The sequence below is a fragment of the Cajanus cajan genome, chromosome 2 (genome assembly GCF_000230855.2).
Source record: "Cajanus cajan strain Asha chromosome 2, NIPB_CcT2T_4, whole genome shotgun sequence".
In the NCBI taxonomy this organism is placed as follows: domain Eukaryota; kingdom Viridiplantae; phylum Streptophyta; class Magnoliopsida; order Fabales; family Fabaceae; genus Cajanus; species Cajanus cajan.
This window is the reverse complement of record NC_138518.1, coordinates 7,912,582-7,918,581: the sequence shown is the minus strand read 5'-3', so window position 1 is coordinate 7,918,581 and position 6,000 is coordinate 7,912,582.

The window sequence follows — 6,000 nt, the reverse complement described above, 5'->3', positions numbered from 1 at the left end:
TATTATCGACCACTTTTGGCTCCTTGACTTCACTCATCAACGCTAGCATATTCTTCTCAGCCTCTTCAGGCTAGCAGTGAGTATTGTGAACCACCTAGGTTAGAACCACTCCTGGTCCAAGTATTATCGACCACTCTTGGCCCGCCAATTCACTCTTAGCGCTACTATTCTTAAATCACTTCTGGTTCTCCAAGTATTCTTGACCACTCTTGGCCCGTCGGCTTCATTCACCAACGCTAGTATTCTTAAACCACTTCCGGTTCTCCAAGTATTCTCGACCACTCCTGGCCTGTTGGCTTCACTCACCAATGCTAGTATTCTTAAACCACTTCTGGTTCTCCAAGTATTCTCGACCACTCCTGGCCTGTTGACTTCACTCACCAACGCTAGTATTTTCTTCTCAGCCACTTCTAGCTAGTAGTGAGTTTTCTTTGACAAGCCCCTCTGGGCTTTACAAGTATTCTTTCCGTAACCTCTTCAGGCTTTACAATGTTGATAAATGTATAGTCGGGTTTGAGTATATTGGGTTACTCTCATAGAGAGGATTGGAAATTTCTTACACTCACTAAGGTTTGCTACCTTAGTTTTACAGAGACTTGTGTTTGAGTGTTTGGGTTACTCTCATGGAGAGAATACAAAGGTTTATAACACTCACTAAGGTTTAGTCCATCACTAACAATTCAAACACCTTAGTCAACATAAAATTACAATATTACATTGTACATAGGCCTACATAGGCTCATCTCTGGTCTCTGATGTTTATGGGTTGAACATAGTTCTTCTTTATACTTGCACCATTTTTGGACAGCAACAACCAACATCTAAGGTTTGAAGTTGAGGCTTATATAGTCTTGTGATTTCTACCCGTTGCAACTTCCCATTGAAGCAAATATAGTCGTTCGCGACTAGTTTGATCTTTGCATTGAATGCTCTGATTCTTGCATTAAATGTGGCTTCCTGTTCTTAGACAATGCGTGAAGTTTTCTTGCTCAGTTAGTAGCTATATCTGAATGTAGCAGAGTCCTAGGAAACTTCTGTCCCTTTCTGACCCTATAGCTGTGGAACTGTTGTCCTTGCCTGAAAAAGTGATGTACTTTTTCTGACATATGCATGATTTAGCGTTTGAGCATGCTCTTCTTCTTTCTTCTTTTCTTCTAATAATTCAAATGACTTCGTGTGTTCTTCTGTGAGTGTAGACGATATTCAAATTTTCTTTTGAGCCATGATTTCTCAGGTGATTGTGTGTCATTCTTCGTCTACGTCTGGTAGTCTAAATTTAGTTTAATACTTTGACCTTTGTCTGATCAGCATTTTGACTTTTCTTTCGTCTTGGTCAACCTTGTATATGGTCAGGCTTTCCATTTCTTCTTGGTCGTTGATCATCTTCCATCTGAGTCTTTATGTGCTACCTTTCGACTGTATTTTGCATGGTCTTGTTGAGTGTTTATGTTAGCCTTCTACCTTGTGTCGTCTGATGCTTATGCCTTTCGTTTGCTTAGCCTTTATCCAATGCTTGGCTCATATCTCTTGATTCTGATATGGATATATATTCTCTATTCTTCAGTTTATCTGTACTTATATCTGAAACACTACCACACTTGTTAGAGATAACAACATATATTATATTTGTCTCACTCAAAACCTTTCTGGGAATGTCTTCGTCTGACTTAACAATTTTATCAAATATTTTTAATTTAGTTGGTTAAATTATAAGCTTATAGTTTTTTAGCTAGCTTATAAATTAGTTTTATCAAACACACTCATACTCTTTTGTTTAAAAATTTGATCTTTATGTGGAATAAAACAATATCTATTTAAAAAGCACTAACAACAAAACAAAATCATATTAAACAAGGGATTTTTTTACTCAAATAATACTATTTTAAAAAAAAATTTACCCAAATAGTAATTGTGCAAATTTATTTCCCAAACTAGCATCATTTACTGTTCATGTTTCGGAACGGCCCGTTCTGAAATTAGAACGGGCCGTTCCAGATTAAAAAATAACACATGGAAAAAAAAATCAGAACGGGCCGTTTCAAAATCAAAATTAACACATAAAAAGTGGAATCAAAATGGTCCGTTCTGCTTTCAGAACAGACCGTTCTAACCTACAAATAATTTTTTTTTTCGATTTTCACTTATCAAATACCAAAACTCAGAAACTAACATCAAATAATTAAATTTATTGAATATTAACATTATAAATATATCTAAATAAATTTATTAAAATTCAATACACCAATAAAGATCAATGGTGGCAGAAATTGATTATGTTGTTCTCTAATGTCCATCTCTATTTTAATCCTGCTAGACTTTGGCCGACCCTTGAAAGTTCGCTTGAGTTCAGGATTTGGCCACAAAGTTGGACCAGTGTAAGTAGGCCAATAATCTTCATGTCAAAGCTCTCCAAACTGTCCTTCGTATACCTTTTTGGAACTTGCCGCAATCATACCACATTTCATTTAGCCTTACTGTAAATCTCCCAGCGGGTCAAACTTTTCTCGGATGTAATCTTCATGTCGAAGCTCTCCAAATTGTCCTTCATATACCTTTCTGGAACTTGCCGCAATTATACCACATTTCATTTAGCCTTACTGTAAATCTTCCAACAGGTCAAACTTTTCTCGGATGTAATCTTCATGTCGGAGCTCTCTAAACTGTCCTTCGTATACCTTTCTGGAACTTGCCGCAATCATACCACATTTCATTTAGCCTTACTGTAAATCTTCTAGCGGGTCAAACTTTTCTCGGATGTAATCTTCATGTCGGAGCTCTCCAAACTGTCCTTCATATACCTTTCTGGAACTTGTTGCAATCATATCACATTTCATTTAGCCTTACTGTAAATCTTCCAGTGGGTCAAACATTTCATTTGGAGAGCTCCGACATGAAGATTATTGGCCTACTTACATTGGTCCAACTTTGTGGCCAAATCCAGAACTCAAGCGAACTTTCAAGGGTCGGCCAAAGTTCAGCAGGATTAAAATAAAAATGGACATTAGAGAACAACATAATCAGTTTCTGCCACCATTGGTCTTTATTTTTGTATTGAATTTTAATAAATTTATTTAGATATATTTATAATGTTAATATTCAATAAATTTAATTATTTGATGTTAGTTTCTAAGTTTGGGTATTTGAAGTGAAAATCGAAAAAAAAAATTATTTGTAGGTCAGAACGGCCCGTTCTGCTTTCAGAACGGGCCTGTTCTAATTTGTTTTCCATGTGTTATTTTTTAATTCGGAACGGCCGTTCTAAGTTTAGAACGACCCGTTCTAATTTTAGAACGACCCGTTCTAATTTTAGAACGACCCGTTCTAATTTTAGAACGGCCCGTTCTGAAACGTGAATAGTAAATGGTGCTAGTTGGGGAAATAAATTTGCACAGTTACTGTTTGGGTAAATTTTTTTAAAATAGTATTATTTGAGTAAAAAAATCTAAACAAGGATAGTTTATACTAAATGCATTAATAATTTTGAAATAAATATAATATTTTTATAAATAAAATATTAAATAAAAATAAATGTATTTAATATATTATTAAAAATATTAAATACTTACCATATTAAGAAATTAAAATAATTGGTATGAAAATTTAATTATATGGATAAATATGATTAATTTTATTTTTAATATGGTTAAGAATAATTAAACATAAATATAAATAATGATTAATGTGTAGTTGATAATGTAATGAGGTTATTTAAATATTTAATAACAGATAATTTTATTGCACAAGTAAAGTTAACTACAAGTATAAATATGAATAATTTTATCTCACATGTGATTAAAAGTAAATGAATGTGATTGTAGATAATTATCAATACATGATTAATAATATCATAGGTTAATATTAAAATATCTAGCAATTAACTTTCGTAAAAAATGATTAACATTGTCTTAAAATTTAGGTAAAGTTTATTGGGTATAGTTGATGTTATTTTCTAATCAAAATTATTTAATTTCAATAGTATGTATAAATATATATTAATAAAATTTGCATTAAAATCACATGTATATTATCGAGATAAAATTCTAACTTTAATAAGAGAATAATATTAATCGTATATAAAGAACTATACATAAGTTTTAAGTTTTGTCAATGAAATAATAGAGGTTAAATAATTAGATGAATGTCAATGACACTTTCTTTAACACAATGTTATTTATAGTGATATAATTAGGTGATTAATGAAAAGAGTGAGAAGTTTATAGTGATATAAATAGTAAAGAAAAATAAAGCAAATAAAAAAGAAATAGAAGTAGTATAGGGACAAAATAGTTCTAAAAATGAGATATTCTCTTTATTATTAACTAGTGAGAGAAATACACTTTCTACCTCTGTTTAACTATGCACACCTTAATAAAATAATTTACAGTTATTATGCATTAAAAGACTTTTGAAGTCTTTCATAACTTTCACTTAACAGTTTCTTATTTTTATTTAAAAAGTTTAAATTCTCCCAAATAAAGTGTACATAAAAATAAGAAATTTCATTTATATAAATATAGATATAGGTTTAATTTTATTAAAAATTAAAAATTGTAAATCTTATATTTTATTTAATGAATACTTCAATGTTTTTAGTAAACTTCAAGTAATAATAGAGATACTAAAAGAATTGTTCAAGTAATAACAGAGATACTACTTCAAGTAATAAGAGTGTGAGTAAGATTTCTCATATAAATTAAATAATAAATAATAAATTGGAATTTGTAAGTAATTTGAGAAGATTATAAATGTGAAATAGGATTAAAAAACCCGCTATGCCAAAATCACCGTTGTATAACATTTTTCTTATAGTATAGATACACTCATGAAAACTTTTATAACTCCAACCACCATTAATTTTTTAAATAGATTTAATTTTTTAATTTAATTCAACCAATAACCATGTGGGATAGATTTCAATAAAACTTTGCATTCTTCATCACTATAAAATTATAAGTTACCCTTGTACCTATGAGGAAGAACCCTAATCATTTTCCCACCTTTCCTGAGTAAGCTCAGTGCAAACATTTCAGTTTTTTTTCTCTCTCTCTCTTATATATATATTATTTTATTTTATTTTTTTAAATTTTCTGGTTTGATAGGTTTATACAACCTTCCACTCCTCAAATTTTTTATAATATCCATCATACAAGAAAAAGATGCATATATTTGGTACAGACGTGACCTGTGCAGCTGCATTACAGTTTTTGTTATATATAAAGAAAAAAAAAGTACCCCACCTTGCTTAGTTTCATAGGTTTGTAAAGTCTCCTATATTCCTCCATTTGATACAATCAAAGGCACCTAAATTTGGTATAGATGTGATATGTGAAGCTAAGCATTATATGTTCATTAGATGCGCCATTAGAGTTTTAGTTAAAAAATCTCACTCTATGATTTTACCATACATGCCCCCACTTTATTCTTTTATGATAGCCTTATACAAGCTTCTCCCTATTACATTTCCTCTTCCATCTTACCTTTCTCCTCTTGCAACAAAACTTGGTATAAATGCATTGCCCCCTTCACAACCCTTTCTAGCTCTTGTATTATTTATGACATGTGTAGGTTTCAGGTAAAGAAAATTTACATTCCCTTTATTATTATTACTTTTATATTTTTATTCAAGTGACTTTTTTATTTTTTATATCAATATTCATGTACTAATCTTTTTTAATCTCACATGTTAACTTAGCAATCAGGATCCTTACTTTTACGCATTATAAAAATGATTTATTTAATAAAAATATATATTTAATTTTTATCATATATAAAAACACATCAAATCAAGAACAATCATAATACCATAAATGAGATTAATCTTTATTATAATAAGTTAAAAAAAAATACTATGACAAGAAAAATATATTGTTTTTTTTAATGATTTAAAGAGATAATTTTTTTTGTATAAATATTTTTCACATTCAAAACACATGGAAATAAAAAATTCAATTACATACTAATCATTTAAACCCCATTTTTTCTCACTAACACAACACAAAA